This window comes from Mastigoproctus giganteus, chromosome 1 (genome assembly GCF_048544385.1).
Source record: "Mastigoproctus giganteus isolate SK-2022 chromosome 1, ASM4854438v1, whole genome shotgun sequence".
Lineage (NCBI taxonomy): Eukaryota > Metazoa > Arthropoda > Arachnida > Uropygi > Thelyphonidae > Mastigoproctus > Mastigoproctus giganteus.
The window spans coordinates 143769977-143794314 of record NC_143575.1 but is presented as its reverse complement, the minus strand read 5'-3'; the positions used below and the strand labels follow the sequence as shown (position 1 = coordinate 143794314).

The window sequence follows — 24338 nt, the reverse complement described above, 5'->3', positions numbered from 1 at the left end:
AAAAATACCCACTAGGTGGCAGTGATCATAATCTATTGATCTAGGATATACTTAAATATGTAACTACTACTACCAATGGTAAAGGGAAGGGTTTTTGCATTCGTAAAGGCGACTACAGTGGCCTTTACACAGTTCTTAAATTGCTTGCAGTGAGACTAACTGATGAGGTTACCAAATGGAAATTCTATATGACAGGCATTCAGGGAAGTCATCAGAGAAGTTACTAAGAATTTTATACCAACTAAGAGATATAGTTTAAGATTCATACGTGAATAGATGTCTGAACTAATAAGACTAGTGGCAAAGAATAAAATTGCCTGGGGCGATTAATCTTACAGCATCTACAAAGCAGACTACAGTCAAGTCACTAAAGGTGTTTGGTAAGCTAAGACAGTTAATCCCTTTCCTCTGCTGTTAACATAAACAAAAAATCCTTTGCTTATGTTAACGCTAGATGGAAAGGGATGATCAACATTTTCCCACTAGATATCACTGTCATAATTACTAATGATTCTGTTCAGGTTGCTGACAAACTAAATAAATGATTTGCATCTACATTCATGCGTGAGAATGTAGATATAAAATAGGGATGGAAACATCCCTATTTTATATCTACGTTACTAAGTTACTAAGTTATAACTGGGAGCGAAATGATTTTGTTATAACTGAGAAGAGAAAGAGAGAGAGAGACTGCTGAAGCTAATAGTATATAAGGTACCTAGGACTGATGGGAATTTTTCCAGTTATATTAAAAGCAGATGAGAAAATTCTGGACCATAATTCTAAGAGCATTCCTGGATTCACGGGAGATTCCTATAAGTTGGAGGTGTGAAAATGTGTCTCCTATTCACAAAGAGATCAAACGGCGAAATGAGCAATTACAGACCTGTAAGTTTGACTTCTGTTCCATGAAAAATAAAGGGGTAAGTGGTTAACTATTGCAGATCATCTTAACATGAATGGAATTAAACGAAAAATCCCAGCATGAGTTTGTTAAGGACTGATCCTGACTGACTAATATGATTAGCTATTATGACAGTAACAAAGGAGTCAATGTGAATGGAGAGTACCTAAACCATTTACGATTTGCAGATGACATTGTGATCATATGCCATGATCCCGAAGAATTAGAGGAAAATCTTAGTTGTGTAGTTAAGGATTTCCAATTAAAGATGAATATGGTTAAAACAAAAGTAATGTTGAACAAGTATGCCACAGGAAGAGATATAATCATTGAAGGAGCAGAAATTGAAAAGGTAGATTCATAACTTATCTTGGACAAGTCATTATACGAGAGGTTTCCTAAAAGTAAGGTAGACATGTATGTACCTTATGTAGGACGGCATCTGAACGAAAGTTCAACTCCGCCTTTGTACACTGTGATGGTTACAGAGCACTGTAACAGGCCAGAAATGTGTGTAATATTATGTTCGTGCAGTGTGTGTTGTTGTTGTGTTGTTTAGTTGTTTCTGGCCGTTTTGTCACTAGGCAGGCGATTACCTGGAAAGCTTACCCAGTGTCCGTCTACACCACGGGGAGGTAGGCCACAACTACGCATGTACCATGGCCAACCTCAACATAGTGTGCATAGTGTTAGGGTCAGGCGCCACCTGTGATTTCTCACATCTGCGCCATATGTACGCTGTGAAGAAATACAGAACTACTGTAAATGCCAGAAAAGTGTTGTCTGTTGTATATGACATATTGCGTTAGGTTCTGTTGGGTGCCTGGCATTTGGCCGCAGGGCCCCTGGTGGGACCTCACGTTGCCCGCACACACCGCTAGGAGGTAGCCAGGCTGCCCTTTATTCTCTGGCTGGTCTCCGCCAGGATTGCCTGAGCGTCCTGGACGAAGACCAAGTTAAAAAAAAAAAGAGAGAGAAAGAGAGGAGAAGAGAAGGCCTGGGGAACAAGAGGAAGGGGGGTCTGAATGTGAGGAACAAGTTAAAGTGGACAGATAGAGAAGGCAGTCCACCCGAGTAAGGAGAAATAGTGGATGGGTAGAGGGATCAAAAGTCACACGGGCCAACCTCAAGAATCACGCACTGAATGTCCAAAGCGAGTTTGGAACCATTCAAAAGATCCCCGTGCCAGCAAGCCGTCAACAGCGCGCGCGCACGCACGCACACACACACACACACACACACACACACACACACACACACACACACACACACACACACACACAGTCATTCTCAGGAAACAGGACAGCAGAAAACGAAGAAATAAAGAGAATAGCATAACGTAAAAAAATAAATAAATAAAAAATAAATAAAAATGAAATAAAATAAAACAAAAAAAAAAATAAATAAACTAAATAAATAAAAAATAAATAAATAAATAAATAAAAAAATAAATAAAAATAAAATCTTTATCCATGTCTTTGCCTACGTCTTTATGCAGTGCTGCACAAAGTAGTCTAAAAGGAGAAAAGGTTTACTGTCAAACAGCAGTAGTAATGTCATCCAAAAACAATATCAGCAGGAACAAGTTCTAGATATAATTCTGTTAATCTGGAGTGGTATCAGAAGTCATTGGTTGATGACGGTATCACTGTGTAGAGGAAGGATTTAGTTGTGGAGAGTCTTGATAAAGAATAAATAACAAGAAAGATGCAGCATCTGTTAAAATCTTCGTGTGTTCTTGAAAACCAGCAAAATTTTGGAGATTACGTCATCAGGATGACAAACGAGGCAACAGGTTGCATTTTCATTTATGATGTGTTTTCAGTTTGATTGCTTGCATTGACATTGACGTTGAACATCTCCCTGCGATTAAAGCAGCATTGCAGACGGTTTCAAACCTTCTGCAATGGAAATTATTGATAGATATGAGTGTCTTCTCACATCCGGGAGACAAGTTTGGTACTGTTGCCTTAAGAGCCAATCTTAGGTCCTCGTAAATGGAGCATTCAAAAAAGTACGTGAGGAGAGTCTTCCGGTAGCACACATCGACAGGAGACTGTATTAGAAAGTCTGAATTGATATAGTTTTGCGTTAAGCGAACCATGTCCAGCTAGTATGTAGGAGGTAAACAGTGAAGGTGAAAATCATTTTCTGGTGGATGATGAAAGCAGTGCAGTTACGTCTGGAACGAATTTTTTGGTAATAGCTCCTTTTTCGGTAGAAGTCCATCTGTTCTGCCAGGTGTTCACTAACAAATTCCAGCAACGGGTTCGTTCAGTTTTCAGATCAGCCTGAGGGTTAACAATGATTCCCTGAAATTCCGTAGAAATGCCTCTGCGGATGTAAAAGCAAAGCCCTCTAAACACAACATGCAAGTCAAGTGGTATAGTGCCTGCAAGAGTCTGTAGAGCTGGAGTTGATACTGTTCGGCAAACGTGAAGTAGGCTAAGGAGAAAACAACGTTGAATAGTGGATAACTTTGTACAGTTTTGTTTTAAGTGCAGTACGTTTAAACCAAAGGCTGGCAGCATAGGTTGTAATTGGGATTATGGCAGCATTATAAAATAGATGTAGGGTTTTAGTGTTTAATCCCCAGTCTTGTATGGTAATTTGGAGCAGAATTGCGGTAAAACTCTTAACTTTGATAGACAGAGGTTGAATATGTGCAGCAAAGGAAAAGCGGTCGTCGATGATGACTCCTAAAAATTTGGTGCTTCGGACAAGTGGAAGTGATTTTTTTTTTTCAACTTTTACGACTGGTGATCTACCATAGTCTAATTTGTGTTTAAAAATCATGATCTTCGATTTAGTTGGGGATAATTTCAAAATAACACGTTTTTTTCTTAATAATGGTGAAATGGAATGAGATGAAACGCTGTGGATAGATAGACCCGTTAATAATGTTCAAAAAGACCGCCAGTGCAGTGTTGCGGTACTGTCGACTCTCAGCAGATTCCAGTTGCAAAATGGCGGCTACCGTACGAGTGTGGTCAAAAACAGCTGTTCGTGAAGTTATTCGCTTTTTGAAGCAAAAGGGTTTTAAACAAGTGACATTCACCGTGAACTGGTAGCTGTATGGCGAAAAGGTGATGACAAAGAAGCAGGTGTGTGTTTAGTGCAATGAATTTAAAGTGGGTCGTGTTGACATTAAAGATCGACATCATGGCCACAGTGTTCTGGAATCACCAAGGCTTTCTGTTAGTGGATTTCTTGCCGAAGGGAGGACAATCAATGCACATCTTTACTCTGCAACGTTGGAAAAATTGAAAGCCAACATTCAACGCAAACGACCAGGACTCCTGACAAGCGGCGTGATTTTGTTGCACGACGACGCAGCTTTACATACAGCCCACACCACTCGTGGGTGGTTGTGCCGTAATCGTTGGGAAACTCTGTCACATCCTCCCTACAGCCCAGACTTAGCGCCTCCAGACTTCTATTTGTTCGCCCCTCTGAAAAAACACCTTTCATGAAAGCATTTCACCACGGATGAGGAAGTTCATCAGGCGGTGCGATGTTGGTTACTGCTTGTGGGCACGGACTTCTTCAGTACTGGTATTGATAAACTGATCCATCGTTGGGACAAGTGCATCAATAAAACTGGAGACTTTGTGGAGAAGTAGTGCATGTTCAATTATTTCAACTTAGTATTATTAAACATCATCGATAGAAAAAATGTGTTACCTTACTTTTCGGAAACCCCTCGTATGCAATAATGATAAATGGCTGGATGTCAAGAGAATAATAAATTTCGGATTATAATGCTTATCAAAATTAAATAACTGAAATGGACTTGGACAGGACACACAACGCGAAGACATGACAGATGGACTAAGAAAATAACTGAATGGTACCCAAGAGGAGCTAAAAGAAAACCTGGAAGGCAACAACAGAGATGGAATAGATGAAATTGGTTGATGATAATGAACAAAGGAACTGGATGCAAACAATAATTTTGACCTCATATACTTTGGTTTCAAGGAAGTTTTTGACCACACGAAAGACAGTTTACAAAGTGGAACAGTGTAGCATTATGGGCAAGTTACAACCACAGATAAAGAGATGGTTAAGTGGTAGTTATAAAGTAAGAAAGGTCGTTATAAATGGGCACCGCTCTTCTTGGAGTCATGTTATTAGTGGAGTCCCTCAGGGTTCAGTATTGGGGTTCTTACTGTTCATAGTATTTATTAATTATATTTGTTGAAGGCACAAATAAATTTCGGTTGACAAGCTTATTGTTTATGTTTGCAGATGATGCAAAAGTTAGCAAGGTGGTCAATGAGAGGCATCAAGGAATAACACAAGACCCAGAAAAATTGGGCAGCTTGGATGAGAAGTTGCAATTAAGTTTTAACAATGGTAAATGCAAAGTACTGCATATGGGCAACAGTAATAACAGTCGGAATAACATACCAATTAGGTGCTACACTGAAGGTGGTGGAGAAAAAAAGAGACATGGGGGAAATTTTAAGTCCGACATGAAGCTCTCTAGGCAGCGCAGGAGGAATGCTAGAGCTGCTCATGGGGTGGGGTTCTGTCAATGATATATACAGGAACCTGAAAGCAGGGAAAAAGAGTTGATTATCTCATTCTATAAAAAGCCAAATCTTGGGTATTGCTTACAAGTCTGGAAGCCTCATTTTAAGAAAAATGAGGATATCTTAGAACGGGGGAGGGATTAGTTTCCATAAATTTAAGGAAGAATTAGATATATTATTAATTATTAGGGTGGTATGGACAGACGAGGCGGGGTAGCGTTTTTCTTTTTCTTTTTTTTTTTTTTTTTTTGCTGATGCTGTATAAGCTTGATTCCTTGCATCATTTGCCTCTACTACTAGGGAAGAGCAACCAGATTATTCAAGGATACAAAGAAGGTACTTTCACCACAAAAGACTTCGGTTCTGCAAATTAAAACATTTGGAAACTAGACACTTATCGAGGACGTGAGGAATTTTGATGGCATTTTTCACAACGTGGCTGAGTTAGTCAGTCTCAGCCGACGGTAGCATGGTTTTTGTGTCCAGCAAACAGAAAGTCGACCACAGAACACATGCAATTAAATTGTATGTGTTCACAGTATACACGGAGCAATATAGCCAAGCGGTCATGCCCGAGGGTGCATAAGTACACGTGCCTTGAGTGAACGGGGTTCAAGCCCGTGACTACTAAATACGGTGCTGTTTCTTGTATTCTCTCTACATTGTGAACTCCTCTGACTGTGCGGTCGTCCCGGAGTATAAACAGAATATTTATTTATTTAATATGGCCTTAGTTGCTGATGCTACTAAAACCCCTACAACAACAATTGCAAGGAGATGATTGAAGTATTTAAAGCTGTAAATAGATTGGGTAATCTTAATGAGGATGGTATTCTCTTTCTCAGACAATGCACACAATAGGGTATAAACTTAAATTGAAAACTGACGGCTGAAGGACAGATGTGCGTACGAAAACTTGCTTTCAGCCAGAGAGTAGTTGGTCGTTAGAACAAGCTACCATGTCTTTTACTGGAAGTGGGTAATTTCCATCGATTTAAAGAAGAATTAGACATATTACTAGAGACAAGAGAAGAAGGAAGGCAAGGAACCCCCCCCCCCATCAGAAGGCAATCGAAGAGTTCTCGGGCAACCTGTGGAGCAGTAAAGTTAGCTAAAACGGCCATTCCCCCTGGATAGATCTAGAAAGGAAAGGAATGTACAAGAATGTACAAGAGATGATAGAATGGGAGATTCGGAAGGAAGAAGTATAACTGTCGATCAACAAGTCCGACAACTGATGAACCCCAGGAATAGATAACATCCGCAACTACTGGTACAAGAAGTTCAGCTGCACACAGACACATAGCAGAGCAGTTCACCCATATAATAAATAAATAGGATCTTTATTGTAAGGTTCACTGGTACATGCAGATACCACGGTTCTACAATACCCTTCATGGGACCATGCCAGGGGTTAACAAGCGGTAGAGATAACCTCTCAGGAAGTATAAACACTAAATTATAGGCAGATTATGTATTTAAAAAAAATCTTATAGTAGATAATATTGACTTGAGGCACCCAACACAATCCCAGAGTCTCTGGCTCAAGAAAACACCTACCTGAAGAATAAGAACAAAGGCTTTATCCTTCAGGTAGGCTAAATGCTAGGGGGAGAGAGAGAGAGAGAGAGAGAGAGAGAGAGAGAGAGAGAGAGAGAGAGAGAGAGAGAGAGAACCATATTGAACTCAGGGCATTTTCCTGGAACATTCCTCTTCTTATGGTTATTGGTTTGGTCGCGATATTCTCGACCTTGATGGTGGTTCTTCATTTCACTATGATTGCTTCTAGGAAGTGTGTCAGTGTCTTTGTCAGCCAGCTATTAAGAACGGAGTCGAAGGCCTTACAGTAGTCGACGTGGGCTGTGTACAGGTTGCGATGCTTCTTGTAAGCTTGCTCCATAATTGCAGCGTGAATGATCAGTTGCTCCGTGCATCCTTTGCTCATCTACTTCTGCTGCTTGGCCATGATATTCTGGCTCTCCAAGTGGTCTGATATCTTTTTTAGTTTTGCAGCTAGTCAGGATCTTGTACATTGTTGGGAGACTGGTGATTGGTCTGTATTTCTCCGGAAAAAAATTACCCAATTTGAGATCCCGGGATCCCGGTATTGTAAGCCCTACATGTAGGCAACTTATTCCAATAAATTATAACTATCTGGCTAAAATAAAACTTCCTGCAATTTAATCAAAAACAACAGTGGTCCCAATACTGATCCTTGGGGAACCCCACTACTTACATTAACCCAATCTGAGGAATAACCATTTATCACAACCCTCTGTCTGGTGCCCTGAATCCATCGTGCTATCCATTTAAGGATTTCCCCTATGATTCCAGCCTGCTCTAATTTATAAAGTAACTACTCATGTGGGACTGAGTCAAATGCTTTGCTGAAATCGAAATAAACAATGTCGAAATTATTCCCTAAATCCAGCTCACGAGTGACCTGTCAAAATGGCTAACCAGATTTGTTAAACATGATTTTCCCTTTACAAAACCATGCTGTGTATCCTACAGGATTCCATTTCCATCTAAATTATCCTGAATTCCACCCTTGATCATTGCCTCCATGATTTTCCCTACTACTGAAGTTAGACCGGTCGGTCGGTAATTTCTCGTTACAATCCTAGAACCGCCTTAATGTTCCAATTTACACCAATCCAACGGAATCTCTCCTGATTCCAGTGATGCTCTCATAACTAGCCTTAATGGTTCAATGCACTCACTTGCCACCTCCTTTAAGATTATAGGGTATATGCCATCAACCTAAATGAGGTGCCTTACTCGCCTGTAGGCGCGAAAGTTCTCATTAAATAATCATTTGAAATTTCAACATCATTAATTACATTTTTTTCAACTTCACTTTCATAATATCTCATTGACACAAAGGAGTTTTTTTAAGTAAATATCGATGCAAAGTAACTGTTGAGTTCATCTGCAACTTCAACTATGTTATCTAATACTGTCCCACGTCCATTACACAAGGGTCCAATCTGATTTGTCCTTCTGTTCTTTGCTCTCTTCTTTATTCCTTTTCCTCACTCTTTGCTCTCTCCCAGATTCAGTAACGATACTATAGTGAAAATTATACTTCGCTTAATAAAACGTCTTTCTCCTTCAGAAAATGATGAACATAATTCAACCATTGAAGACCAACATGGAACAGAACATCAGTGTTCCGCAAATTCTTTCCAAAATAAGAAACTGCCTGACTCCAATGAGATTTTAAAAGATGAACTTGAGTCGGAAATTAATGAAATACTTTTAACTATTTTTGCTAAAAAAAGTTCAAAGCCTAGAAAATATGGACTGAGATCGTATACGATTATCTCAGTACCAGAATAGAATCCGAAAGGTCGTTTTCTTCCGCTAATCAAATAATGTATGTACCAAAATTAGATCCATTTTAAACGATCATGCTATTGATTGCTTGTGTTTCTGAAGAGCTCACTTTATTCAGACAGGTAGTGTGGATGCTTAAACATAACTAAACTTTGCCGCAACAATATGTATTTTTTTGTTTTTAGAATAACTGTATTTTAATGATTTTTTTTTCAAAATATTTATTATTTCAATAAAAGTTTATTTAAAACATGAATTCAAGTAATTACAGTACTTGTTTTTTCCCTTACTTTATTGCACCTGTCATCAAAATTTATTGAGAAACATTTTTGTTTTTGGAATACTGGTATTAATACTATCCCGGTTTCATAAATTAAAAATACCGAAATATCGGTATTAAGATTTTTACCGGTATTGTAAGCCCTACCTACATGGGTAGTTGAGGCCGACAGTTTGGGGAAATTCAAAAGTCAGTTGGATAGTTACCCACGGGAGGAGGAAAATGCATAGACTGTCTATTTCCTTTTCATCATCATCATGAACTTGGTCCGGCTTAGGTCTTTTAAGACCTGTTCCGTTGTAGCTCTTGGAGGTGGTCTTGATCTCGCCATCGTTGTCTTGGTCGACCAACACCTTTCTTCCTGACCAACATATTTCTTGCCTGTAATGAATCCGTTCTGGGTTCATTCTTTCTGTATGGCTGATCCATTTTTCCTAATACCGTTTTATGTCATTTACTATGTTATCTACTTTTAATTTCTCGCGGATATCTAAATTTCTTTGGTGGTCTAGTCTTGTAAAGCCTAATAATATTCTTAAAAATCTCATTTGTGCTGCTTCTGTTTGTGTGCATCTTTCTTATTTATGACCCAATTCTCGCAGCTGTAGGAGTGATGTTGTGCAGTCGTAATTTTGTTTCAGTTGTCATTTGTTTTCCGAAGTGGCGTTTAATCGTTCCATTCATTTTATTATATTTTTGTAGTTTAGTGTGGATGTCTTTCCCTTCATTTGATATTAAATTTCCCAAATAGGTGAAGTCAGATATTTGTTCTATTATTTTATCATCAATAACAATTTTGACTCTTTGTATGTTTTTTCCATATAATCCTATTGATTTTGTTGTTGAGGTGGAGATTTTCATCTCGTACTTTTTAGCTATTTTATTAAGTTCATTTGCTGCTATCTGTAGTTCATCTTCGGATTTTGCAATTATAACTTGATTGATTTTGCAATTATAACTTTAATTGATCATCAGCATATAATATAGTTTGGATTTTATTCCTATTGTTCAACTGTATTCCGTTGTTAATTGTTTGTTTCCATTCTTTAAGAATTTTATTGATGTAGATATTAAATAAATTTGGTGATAGTCCACATCCTTGTTTCACTCCTTTATTGGTGTTAATTGGGTCTGATAGTTGGCCATTAGAATATTTTATACAGACTTTTGAGTTTTTATATAGGCTTTGGATCGTTTTCCGGAGTTGCGTTGGGATATTTTCTTCACGTAGAATTTGCCAAAGTTTTTTCCCGGTTTACATTGTCATATGCTTTTTCATAATCAATAAAGAGCAGAAATGTTGGTAGATTGAATTCTCTTCTTTTCTCCAAAATTTGTTGTAGTGAGAAAATGGCATCTATTGTGCTTCTCCCTTTTCTGAACCCACATTGTTCTTCTTCTAAGAATTGTTCACTGTATTTATTAAGTTTATTCTTTGGTATATTAGAGTATAGCTTTGCAGCAGTTGACAGCAGTGTTATCCCTCTATAGTTGTTAGGGTTATTTCTGGAGCCTTTTTTGTGTAAATTGATTACTATTCCTGTTTCCCAATCATTGGATATCTGTTGCTTATGCCATATGATGTTAAATAATTTTAGTAGTGCGTTTTTTAGTAAGGTGCCCCCATATTTAAATAGTTCTACATTCAAATTGTCTATACCTGGGCTTTTTCGGTTTTTTGATTTTTGTAATATTAACTCTAGTTCTTCCATTGTTATATTTTCTTCATCTTTGATTATTACAGATTCATCTTTCAATTCCCTAGTGCCTGGGTTATACCATAGTTTGGAATAGTGTTGCTTCCATTCTGCTTGGAAGATGGAGTTGGTTTTTATTTGATCATTTGTGTCTAGTTGTAATTTCTTAAAAAATTTAAAATCTCTTCTCTGTGGGCCCATGATATCACGTTCTAAAGATTTAACAAATTTATCCCAGTCATCTCGTCGGATTCTTCTGGTTAGTTTTCTGACTTCTGCTTTAAGCTTTTTATATTTTATGTGTAGATGTAGGTCTTTAGTTTGTAGGAACAGTTTATACGTCTTTTTTTTCTCATTGATTGTTTGTTTCAATTGTTCATTCCAAGTTCTTAACCAGTTTTTATTTTTTATAGGTTTATATCCAAGACTTTCTTCAGCAGCTCCCAGAATTGATTTTTTTCATTTTTGACCAGATTTCTTCAACATTATCACTTTCATCTGATTTGAGTTCATCTTTCAATCGACTTTCATACAGGAATTTAGTGCTTTCGTCTTCCAACAAAGGTATTTTTAATTTCTTAGTAGTTTTTGTTGGCATTTTCTTCTTTTTATTAAGATAATTTCTTTTTATTTTGAAAGTGCTTTCTACTAGGTAGTGATCACTGTCAAGTTCACTGCCTCTGAATACTCTAGTGTCTATAATTTTGTCATTTAAATTTTCATTAATGATAATATAATCTATTATAGACTTTATGTTTCTTGCTTCTCATGTCTTTTATTATTTATTTTATTTTATTTTATTATTACTTTGTTTTTTTTAGCCAGTGTAGCGTTTTTTTTTTTAGCCGGTGATGCGTGTTTTTTTTAGCCGGTGTAGCGTGTTTTTTTTATCCGGTGGCCATATGGTGCAAGGAGCCTGAGGCTTCTTGCACCATATGGCCACCAGATAAAAAAAATACACACAGAATACTCTCTGCATATGTAACATTCAAGTGTATACCTTCCGCCAATTTTCCGACTACAGCACTGCATAACCCTCATCGACAAGAAGGATATGGTTACCTACCTCGTTGCGGTGCACAACACCAGCATCCCTCAGAAAACATAAGAGGAAAAGATCACGAAGTACACCTAAGACAGGAATTCAAAGAAATGTGGAAAATGGAAGAAGCAAGGCAAACCGTACCACCCTATTAGCCATTGGCATGGTGCCAAAGAGCCTCCACAAGAACTTGGCAGCAATAGGCCTCCCAGAGAACACTTACATGGAGCTCCAGAAAGCTGCGATCCTGAACGCCTGTAGGACAATAAGAGAGTTCCTCGACCAACAGCAGTAATAACAATAATGATAGTAACCGGACACAACCAACCACCCCATGCAATTGGTACCAGTATGGGGCGGAAAAAAATCCCATAAAAGAGAAAAGGTTTCACAATAACAAACTGGTGGAAGACGAAGGTTGTCCTGTATTGTTTGTGAAAGCTTACGTATGCCATAGGACAAGCTATAATGTGAATCAGGATAGAAAGTCTATGTTGGATAGAAAGTCTATGATGCAAAAACTGCTTTTATCACATTATGATTAGCGTCATTCAAAAAAAAAAACCAAAAAAAAAAAAAAAAAAGAAGTTTTCGTTGTGAGTCGATTCTCAGGTTAGCCATAACTTCTAAGAATCAATCACAAATCTAGTAATTGTCATGAAAGGCTATCGAAAGTAATGCTTTCAATAACTTTTCAAGAAAGAAAATGTGGATGAGAAGATCAGTGTTTAATTGCCTGCATATCAAATGGCCTACATAACGGCTTTACGAATATCGCAAATAATATCATAATTAGCAATAAGATAATTCTTTCTCAAGGTAGATTCGTTTGGAATGTTTTGATTTATACATTGTGATTTTTTCAAATATCGTCGAAAACTGATTTGTCTAACTTGTTGAAAGGAACATTGTTGCATAGCAATATGTAAAGCGCATATGCTTTTGTAAAGTCACTTTTACTTTCTCTTGAGGTAAGTGGCTTGGTTTAAAATTAATTGATTTCGCAATTTTTCCTTGCTTGTTCTTTCTTTTTCCTTTTTTTGTTTATTTATTTTATAGTATATAACAGAGCTATGGTGCTCAATACGTTCTACGCTGATATCAATATTTGTAGAAGAATAAGAGAAATTTACCTCACTATGATACGTAGAACACTTCCGTATGATGATACTCTCCAGAAATGAAAATGAATACAGTAAAGAATCAATTGAAAACAATCCAAAAAGCAATTTAAAAAAATTAATTAAAAAAATCAATTAAAGTGAAACGTAAATTTTGAAAAACGATTTTCCTTCCTCAGGAAGGAAAGGAAAATCGTTTTTCAAAATTTACGTTTAACTTTAATGTATTTTTGAATTGTTTTCAATTAATTTTTTACTGTAATAATCATTTTGCGTTAATCTTTTATTATTCCTTTTAATTTCTGGAGAGTATCATGTGGAAGTGTTCTACGTATCATATTGAGGTAAATTTCTCTTATTCTTCTACAAATATTTGTTTATTTATTTTATTTTTTTCAGTCACAATATATGATGTTTTCACAGGCTGGTCGATCTGGAATTTTTCTTTACAGCATGAAAAGTTCTTTTCACAAACAACACAAAGAGCACGTGATTTTTATAATTATTAGCCATATGGTAAAAGGAAGCCTGAGGCTTATGCTGCACCAGCCAAAAAAATTTTCCGAGAGAGAGAGAGAATCAGAAGTAGAAAGGAGTCACCAAGAAAGAGAAGAATTATGATATCCAGATCGTTGCTTTAACGATCCACAACTGTGTAAAGTTTGGCAGCAGATCTAATTTGTGGCATTTGGATTAAAATAACTGAACTGTTATCATACACATAAAATGAATGAACTTTCACCCAGCATCACTAATGGCACGAGAATTAAATCAAAACAGAGTTGCGGTGTTTTCCTAGGCTAACGGGGATGTTTTTCAGCTCTAACTTTATCGTAATATTTCGATGTTTTCAATGACTAAAATCATAGTCCAAGTTGAACGTCTTAAAAACTGATCAAATTTTAACAAATTAATATGTTAAAATTTGATCAGTTTTTTTTGTTTTTTTTTTATCGTTTCTTGGATATTTATGTTATATGTAATTATAACTGATTAAAAACGCCATACATTTGAATATGCTCATATGCAAATACAGTACATATAATCCGATGTCTAGTGATAACCAAACAAAGTGACCAGACGTCCCGGATTATGCGGACAGTCCCGGATTTAATTCGTTTGCCCCACATTACAAATTGTCCCGGATTGGACATGTAGCCTCCATACTTATATCAAGAATCACGATAAAATTAAGTTAATTGATGCGGATGAAGAAGAAAGTGGGCATTTTGCCGAGATATATTTAAAAAAATGTGCTAACGATTCAAAAATAAAACGGTGGAATGACCAAAGAATGACAACAGATATGAGGTGGGTCGAAATATTTAAACATTTTGACACAAGGGACATACTGTGCAGGCATTTGAAAAGAGTAATTGGATTTGTATTATTTGCCGGGAACCAATGGTACAACGGAAAGAGTTTTTTCGGTAGTAAATAAGCCGTGGAGTCAGAAAAAACACAACTGACCGTAAAAACGTAGAAATCAATATTACAAGTTAAGTGCAATTTTGCTAATTCTTGTGGTACCTCCGTAGCCAGGTGGGCAGGAACAGCAGTGCGTAGCACACACGCTTCTTGATTAGACCGGGGTTCGAGCCCGTCACCACCAAATACGGAGGATGCGGAAAGGTCACGGAATGACCACCGTATATTCCCGGAGCAATACGGCCTTAGTTGCTAATGCTCCAAAACAACAGCTAATTCTTGTGAAGAATTTTATGAAGAAATTCATAAAATTCTTCACAAGAATTTTATGAATTGTTCGTAAATAACGAACAATTGTTAAGAAAAATCCACTCCGCGTAATATTTACCTATATAATATAGGTAAAAAACACAAATATGAACTATATTTGTTTTTTTTTAAGAAGTGTGATAGTGGAAAATAGGTCTTGCGCTTCGGGTTGCATATCATACAAGTTTCTAGCGACGGCAGACTAAATGGTTAAAATAAATAATACAGTATATACAAAAAATACTAAAACTGAGATAAATTATAAAATAAAATAAAAGCATTAAAATACAATAAGATAAAAGCATTAAAATACAATAAGATAAAAGCGTTAGAATACAATATACAAGTGTTAAAAAATACATAGAAGCTTTCGAGACGAAGTGCCTCTTCATCAGCTAGTCATAAATGGTGTACTCTAGTATATATTGTTGGTTACAACAGCAAAAGTCAGCTGAGCATGATCACGAGTCTGGTGTCGGTAGAACAGAATTACATACACGTGAGGTGGCTCTGCGAACCGGTAATTTTGAACGCTCCGCAGTCGCCGAGCGTTATTGGGTTGAGCAGCACAATCTTGATCCCCGACGGTATATTGAAATCGTCGACTATTCACGTGATTACCGCCAGCGCTCATGGCTTGAGGCACTGCATATAGCTATCAATAATAGTACAGTGGATTCCGAGAAAATAGCCAGGTGGAATCGAGAAAATAGCCAGGGTTTACTTCGCTTAATTGGGACAAAATGCCGTTTAATCGGGGCAGGAGACCTCAGCACTGGAGATTATCCTACGATTGTCTCCGACTGTATCACGTAGTTCGGTCGGATTTCTGGAGGTCACAACCATAAAACAATAAAAACAATTAGCAGTCACCTGTTTATTGGGCTTTTCTGTTAGTGCAGTCTATCATAAACGGACAGTAAACTCGATCTTATTGAATTTGCGATAATACCGGCTGCTGCAATTCTGTGGGTTATTATGGTAAAATGTGTTTACACTTCCATGGAATCTTCAATCATATAAAAAAAAAATAATTTTCAGAATCTTCTCTTCATTCCTATTTTTAAAGCTTCCTAATTTGTTACTCCGTTCTCACTTGCGCGTGTTGTGTTACTTGCAATTTGTGTGTGCCCTCTTCTTTGTTATTGATTGCTTATCTTTTTACTGTTTTAAATTTCAGCCCCCACCAACAAATGTCAGTGAACAGAAATGTCAACTAGTTTAGTTAGTATGTACATATTACAGTACGTATTAATTATTCCGATTATCACGTATATTCTTCCGATTTTCACGTATCATTTAATTTTTTAATTGGTAAGGTAATAAAGGGTAAATTTGTGCTTAATATATCTTTACTTTTATAGCCTGTGGATAATATTCCTCCTATTTTCGCTAATTAGAATCGCTGTTTAATAGAATTAAAATTCAATTCACAAACGTGATCATAATGACCGGCGCTTACTGCACATCGTATAGTGAACGGTACTTTACTATTTTGAGTTCGTCGTAACGTGATTTGATTGTACAGTGAACTAATTGTAAAGAGGGGGGGTAAATTGTATTTTTAACTATTTACGTGAAACTTCGGATAATTGGGGCAGCCGCTTAATCGGGCCAAAATGCACTAGTCCCGATGTGTCCCAAATAACCGGAATCGACTGTATTATGAATCGCGTGAGGGGAGCGAACTTGCGCCCTATTATGGAATGTACTGTACGTATTGCATTGCGATCGTCACGTGTACGCAATTCTGTTCGACCGAATTCATGTATCGTGTATCACCCGACTCGTGATACATGATCATGCTCAGCTGACTTCTGCTGTTGTACCCAACAATACAGTATATACTTCTTTGAAATAAACATATATACCGACTAGCTGATGAAGAGGCACTTCGTCTCGAAAGCTTCTGTGTATTTTAATGCCTTTATATTATTTTATAATTTATCTCTTTTTTAGTATTTTATGTATATATTATTTATTTCAATAAATTTATTTTAACCAGTTAGTCGGTCGTCGCTAGAAACTTATGAAGTGTGATATTTTATTTTATAAGTTTAGTTCAAAGAAGTATATGTATTTAATTTATATTTTGTATGTAAATATTTCTTTTTGGTGGGGGGGAGTGGAAAATCGATGTTCCGCATTGGAATACACTAAGGATCTGATCACTTTAAAACAGGAAAATCAGATATGATTCTTATTTTGTTTGCGACATCAAAAACGGGTTAACCAAAAAAAAAAAAAAAATTAAATTAAATTAAATAAAAAAAAAAAAGAGACAAAGAACGAGGTAGAAAGAAAGAAACCTCCAAAAAAAAAGTTGCAGACAACGAATATGGTGAAGACAGTAGCGTGTTATCCTATAGGCCAGTGTTTCTCAACTTTTTCCTTGCTGCCGCACACTTTTAAATATACGTATTGCGAGATGAAAAGTGTACAGTGACTCAAAAAGTTTGGAAAACGCTGCTTTACGGGATCATATTCATCGCAAACGGCCGCAATGGCACGCAAGCGGGTGAATGCTGCATCACGAAAATGCGAGACCTTACATTGCTCATACTGAGGACAATTAACTAGAATTAATGTCAAATATGTTTCTCATCCGCCCTACAGCCCTAACCTTGCGCCCTGCGTTTCCCTCCCCCCTTCCAAAGTTAAAGTAGCTGCAAAGAAAACATTTTCAGTCGTCAGAATTTACGAATTTTCGTAAATTTTCGTAAACGTCAGAATTTTCAGTCGTAAAGACATCGGAGGCGATTCTCCAATTCATGTCAAAAAATGACTTCCACCATGTTTGTGAAGAATGGCAAAAATTGGAGTACGCGCATTTCATCAAATGGAGACTACTTTGAAAAGGCCATCAAAATATGGATGATAAATAAAGATGTGTTGTGAAAAAAAAATTATGATCATTCTTTATTGAACAGCCCTCGTACATAAACAAATATAAATGAGTTAAAGAATTTTGAGAAATTTGTCACATCAGTTCGATCTTCATTCATGATGAATGAAAGATCGAACTGAATATAAATAACATAAGATAATATATACAGGTACACCTTACATGTCCGAACTAAGCGAAAAATACATAGCAACAATTTTTGTTCTTATTTATGGTAAAGGGTGTACTATTTGCCTAAACTTCATAGAAGCTTGTTTTTTGGAATTTTTGACAAAAATATTTCTAAATGTCAAGCTATGTTCTGTAAATTATTGTATATCATCGTATGAACGGTGCATCATCTTAGCTGACTGACTATTTTAGGGGTAAACCAAGATGGTTCAACTTGATTAAAGAAATAATTAAAAAAAAAAAAAGGACTCAGGCGCTTTAGTGCACTATGGTCGGAGGAGTTTACAATAAATCACGAATACAATTTAATAGTATTTAGCAATCAGGGGTTTTGAACTACGGCTGACTCCAAGAGCGTGTGCTGCAACACGATCGCTGCTGACCACTCAGCCACATTTCATCCTGTTCTCTGTAACTTTATAATCCCATCCCAAACTTCGCCTAATTTAGGGTGAACTATCTCCCCGATCTGCCCACCCACGCCTTTTTCCCCATTCTGACCTCTACTTCTTTTGCCTAGTGCCTCCTTTCAACTTTTTTTTTTTTTACCTCTGTCAAGAAACTTAGGCGACCCTGGCAGCGACCAGCCAGAGAACTAGAGACTGCCTGGCTCACCTTCTAGTGGTGGTGGTGGCGAGCAACGTAGAGACCCATCAGAGCCCTGCGGCAATAAGCCAGAAGAACAACAGAACCCAACACTACTCTTACATAAAACAACACGTTACATACACTTGTGGCATTTATAGATTTCTGTATACATCACACGCGAAATGATGGCGCAGTTGTGGGGAAACCACAGGTGGCGCTTCAACCCAAACGCTATGCCCACTCAACCACGTCAGGTCTCTGCTAATCTAGTTTTTTTTTTTTTTTTTGTTATGTCTGTACAGGTGGTTTTTATGTTATGTCTGCGCATGTAGCACAGCGGTATAGTTACCGTCCTCCCCACACCGAGTCGCGAGAAACTTTCATGGGCTTTTTTCACTCCGTTGCTGAGTTAGTCAGTCTCAGGCATAGATAGCAAGATTTCCACCCCCCCCCCCCCAAAAAAAAAACCTGGGGCTTTTTCATTCAGCAAAACAGGCAAATCGACCAGAGAACAAACGCAAATTACAGGCATAATATGGGTATATACACTGGTGTACAAAACTTAAGGACCAACACTATTTCTAAAGAATGCAACCACAGAATCTTTACTTAAGGTACTCTTTACTGATGAGAGTAGATTCACTCTCAGCAGCGATTCTGGACGTCAGCTAATCTGGCGAGAGGTTGGCACACGGTATCACCCGCAAACATCACTGAAAGGGACCAGTGCACGCTACTGTACTGAGGTAATCCTTCCCCATGTGAGTCTGTTCCGAGGTGACATTGACCCCGAGTTCGTGTTTATGGATGATAACGCCACACCCCATTGCACTGCAGCTGTTGATATGCTTTTGGAAAGTGAGGACATTGTTCGTATGGATTGGCCTGCCCGTTCTGCCAATCTAAATCCTATCGAACACATATGGGACGCTCTGGGGAGACGCCTAGCGGCAGGTCTACACCCACCAGAAAATGTTCACCAGCTTAGGATGGCGCTGACAGAGGAATGGACAATGTTACCGCATTCCAAGAACGGAAAGGCAGTGCAAAGCCTGCATCGAAATTAGGGGTATCCATATCTCCTAGGCCTGACGTAGCCGAGTGGTCAAGAGCGAGAGTGCATAGCACGCGTTCCTTGAGTGGACCGGGGTTCGAGCCCGTGACTACTAAATACGATAAATATTTGTATTGACGATTTATTGTAAACTCTACTGACTTGGTTGTCGTGCCGGAGTATAAACAGAAAAAAGATGTATTTTCTGTTTGAAGGCCTGACGTAGCCCAGTGGTCAGGAGCGAGAGTGCATAGCACGCGTTCTTTGAGTGGACCGGGGTTCAAACCCGTGACTACTAAATACGATAAATATTTGTATTGACGATTTATTGTAAACTCTACTGACTTGGTTGTCGTGCCGGAGTATAAACAGAAAATTTATTTTATTTTACTGAGGACCACCTCTTCTCTTTGTTCCATCTTTGACTGTTGTTGTTGTTGTTATTGTTGTTAGAGCTTTTGCGACGCAACGGCTGCTAAAGGCCATTATGCGCCAACCCATCTTTGGCAGTGATGCATCTGTATCATGGTAGCTAGTGCTATGTTGCCATTTTTGAATCAAGTCTCTTTGTACCGTTTTGTTTCAGTGTTGTTTCTTTCATTTCTGTACCTCACAAGGTTCCTTTGGTATGCTTTTCTCATATCCAGGCCACTCCTATGAGAAGCTACACGTGAAAATCTGACTCGTCCTTAAATTTTGCATACCAGTATATATGGGTATATGTAAGAAATTACGGGTGGCTCTAATATAATATAGTTTTATACAGGTGTGTGTCAGTGCAAGGACTAAAAAATCCGAATCCTATACGTGAAAAAAATATTCCAAGAACAATCTATGAACTCTCTTTCTCTCTCTCATTCTAAGGTATCAAACACTTATACTGTATAGCAGGAGTTGCCAACTTAATTTGTGATGCGATCTACCATCTCAAAAATTTCATTGCACAAGGTGCACAAATCGAGGGATGACTGTATATTTAAAATTCGTCGTGATCGACCGAAATTAAATTCGCGATCGACTCGTTGGCCACCCCTGCTGTATAGTGTATACAATAGTTCTTGATTCTTAGAACAATGGACAGCAGTACGTTGTCCCAGTTTTCATACATATCGGTAATGTGATGTATGCGAGTTAACTGCTTTCTTTTTTATTATTATCTTGAAGGGCGTATTATTTTGGTCAAATTTTTCACTTCGAGTTCGAAGTGAATCTTTCAGCTGAACAAATTTTGCTCGGACTATCAAACACCTTTTATATCTTTTAATTTTATTAAAATAACAAACATTATCTTAATGTATTATTGTGATAATGTTATCATTCGTGAAATCCCGATAAGGCACTAATACATATAGTAAACATAAGGCACTAATACTTGCAAATCACACCGGCCTCCGATACATTCTATTTGTTTTCCCCGGTAAGAATGTTTGATCCAGTCCTCCCCTGGCACAAATACATAACTAAAACAACGTTTATTGTAATCAGCACTTCGGTTTATGTTATTGCTTTTTTCCCATATCGGAGTTTAAGTATGGGCAGTGGAAGCGATTACGTAAGCACTATCCCGATTTGTTTTTGAACCCAGACACGTTACGCGTCTAGTTGCTGCTGTCACAAATCACGTGGTTCTCGGTGTCATTGCCACACGAAAGCGCTTACTTAGGCTTACTAAAAAATAAATAAATAAATAAATAATTAAAATAAGGTAATAAAGACAAATTCAGTGAACAATTATTATACACGCAACGAACAATTAAAACAGGATTAGAAATAAGACATTAGGAAAATGCTTAAGGGCGAGACAAAATTCTTAGGAGGATGAACTTCGACCTACAGAAAGAAGGTCAGGGCAGAACTCCTCGAAAAAGTCCGAGCCAGGAGAAATACACGGAGAAGGTCCAGGACGAAGGAATTAATCGGGGATTATATTAAAATAAGGTGTGGGGGAGAATTTAGGACCAAATGGGATATATAAGGATTTGTTTCGGCGGGAAACGGAGCAGTTATTGGTCTGTTTAGAATGAGTTGGTGGTTTGGAGGTAGTTGTTGGTCGTTTGAGGGAGTTGTTGGTTGTTTTAGAGAGAGTGGGTAGTTTCAAGCGAGTAGGTAGTTTTAAAGTGAGTGGACGGTTTTAGTATGAGTAGACCGTATTAGAGTGAGTTGGTCGGGGAGATTTTGGTACAGAACAAAGAAATCAGATGTGGAGACCATTAAGGAAAGTTGCCAGAAGATCAAGGAGCTGGCCCAACTTGGAGAATGGGAAAAGTTATTGTAAGTACTGTTTAGTATTATTATTATTCCTAGTCAAGAATATAGTCCTGGAAAAAGGAGAAAGGCATTCTATAATTTTAACTGTGATTAATTTGATTAACCTAGGAAGTGGCAGGATAAACATATTGGATGTTTTTAAAGGAACTGTACATAAATCAGCTATATAAGTCCATCCCAGTAGATGGACAGTTACAACAAGGTCGCCTGTATTAAAAATTTAGTGAACAATTGGTATGTACATGTCAGTTTCCTAGAATTAAACATGTTGCAATTTTCATGTGTTTTGTCAGTTGTCTCAATCAAATTCTAGCGAAAAGCCCAATTTCCCTGGACTTCTTAATGCAGTCAGAGGCCCAAGGATAACTTATAGTTACCTGATAAAATTAAAAGAAGGTGGAGAAATTTGTGTATATATAAGTAAACTAATTATCGCAGAAGAAAAAGTGTACTCCTACAAAAGAAAGTATTATTATTAGCTCAATTTATTGCATATGCTTCACCCCTGACTAGGCCTTCAGCGAGGGATTGTAAAAGTGCTCTACAGTATAACAATCAGGTTGGTGGGAGTACAGATGGTACTTCATCTCCTACCAACCTGGTTGGTCTGCTGTAGAGCACTTTTCTAATTCTTGGATTTTAATATTTTATTTATTTGTTTTTAACGGTTTGTATGGATTTACAGAAACATTGTCAGTTTCTTTATTATTGATGACAACTTTCTCCTGGAACTTGGAAGAAATAGTAGACCGTCAAAATTGAAGTACAGTACAGTATTCTATATTGCTTGATTGCTAATCGGGTTAACGCTTTCTTTCTCTACTCGTACACTTTTTTTTATTTATTTTTTTTTTTAAGTACACTGTACACATTTCTGCTCTGCATCAATAAACAGTGCTTAATAGCTACATTCATGTTTCATCGGTTATTATCAATTCAGCTGTGTCCCGAAGTGATCACAATAGGAGGTGTACACTCTACTACTACTAGTAGTAGTAATAGTAGTAGTAGCATGGATTTAGGCCGATAGCGATCAGGGAAATGTGTTTATCATAAAATGAAATAAAACTAGCTTGAAAATTATTTCTGTGATCTCTGATCACAGAAATAATTGGAGCAGGGCCCACCTATTTATGTGTTTGCAGATCGCAGGTTACAGAAACCTCACGGACACATATTTTAGGAAATTTGACAAAACAGAAAAATGTCTCAGTCATTCTGTACATAAAGTATTCGCTTCTGCACATAAAAGTATTTGCAAGAACTGGCAATTTTCAGCAGGTCTATTCTAGTATTATGACACGAACTTCACCCGTCTGCTAATGTGCCACAATCGAATGAAGAATGAAACGTGAATCTCAAGGGACATGTTCCACCGGAACTGTTAACAGATACAGGTAGCACAGTATCGTTTACATTTTGAAGTTGATATATCGTACTCCTCTTGCCGCCGTAAATGGTCGGAGCATGCGTGAAAAATGTCGAACTTCGACTTCTTAGCGAATTTAAGTTCCAATCTTGAAACCAACGGCAGTAAATTTGTATATCTGTTCTGCATAAAATTCTTAAATGTATAGGAAACCTACCCAAAATTAATAATGAAAGCAAAGCTCAATAGTTTACTTGACATTAAACCCCGAATTCGATGCTTTCGGCTCATTGCCGGCAACAACCTGAAACCCGGCACGACTACTCTGCATTAATGATGAAAATTTTATTTTTATTCTTTTTCGAGTTAAAATATTTAATACAGAATAACGAAGAAGAGTCTGAAAAATCTCTGTGTAAAATCTGAAGACTCCATCTTATACCGATGTCTTAAAAAGAACTTATGAATCTGGGAGGGCAGTGGCGTATGTTAGCATCATAGCCTGCCTTTCATTTTGACGCTCGCGAGGGGGTTTCAGCAACTCCCTCGTCCTTCACTTCAGAGAGCAAACTGATTAATGATAAGGCTGACAGAAATTAAGATCTGATTCTCTCCAGCGAAGCATTGTGCCAACTCAAGAAATACTACAAGAAAGATTTGTACTAAATTTGAATACACACGAAGACGACGATTATCTGTCGCCATTTTGGAACGCCAAGTATTAGTTTGATAATAACAGTTGCTACACAAGTCGGTAAATAGAGAAATAATTAGGCCTGATCCAGCAAAACCAAGCATGCAGTCGCCTTCTACAAAGTCCAAGCAATGTCCCTTACCTGTGGGGTAGGTATCCGTTATACGAGCCAGGAATAAACGGCAAAAAAACGCACCAAAGTTCGCTCTTGTATTTCCCCTGATGACGGAGGAGCTTTCGGCGTCTCTATATCAGCGCGTGCTGGATGGCTGCGCTAAACCACGTGATGGGGTGCCCGGATCGCTTTTGTCTGTCGACAGCCAGCAAATAGAAGACCAGTAGATGGCTTCGTAGTCGTTTAATTCGATGACTCTCTCTCTCTCTCTCTCTTCCCACCCTCCACAGATAACGCGCGTTTAGACCAAAAACCTTTCTCCTCTCAGCAAAGAAAAAAATGCATTCACTTATCGTAGTGATAATCCCTCTTTCGGAAGGAAGACATGGTGGGTTACGTCGTATTATGGGGTTTATATGAAATAAGCGTTATTATTTATTCTTTCTTCTTTTTATTGTTTTATATTCCATTTTATTTCCATAAACTCAACAGCAAAGGAATAAACTGCCTCCTAAC

General features: G+C 37.7%; 1 protein-coding gene across 1 annotated transcript in view; it reads right to left on the bottom strand.

The window, feature by feature from the left end:
* LOC150091174 (uncharacterized) overlaps window positions 1-23949 on the bottom strand; it is a 234173-nt gene extending 210224 nt beyond the window's left edge. Inside the window, exon 1 of the mRNA XM_090374566.1 lies at window positions 23850-23949. The gene's annotated coding sequence lies outside the window, so the exon portion shown is untranslated. The remainder of the gene's footprint in view (window positions 1-23849) is intronic.
* Window positions 23950-24338: the final 389 nt, after the last annotated feature.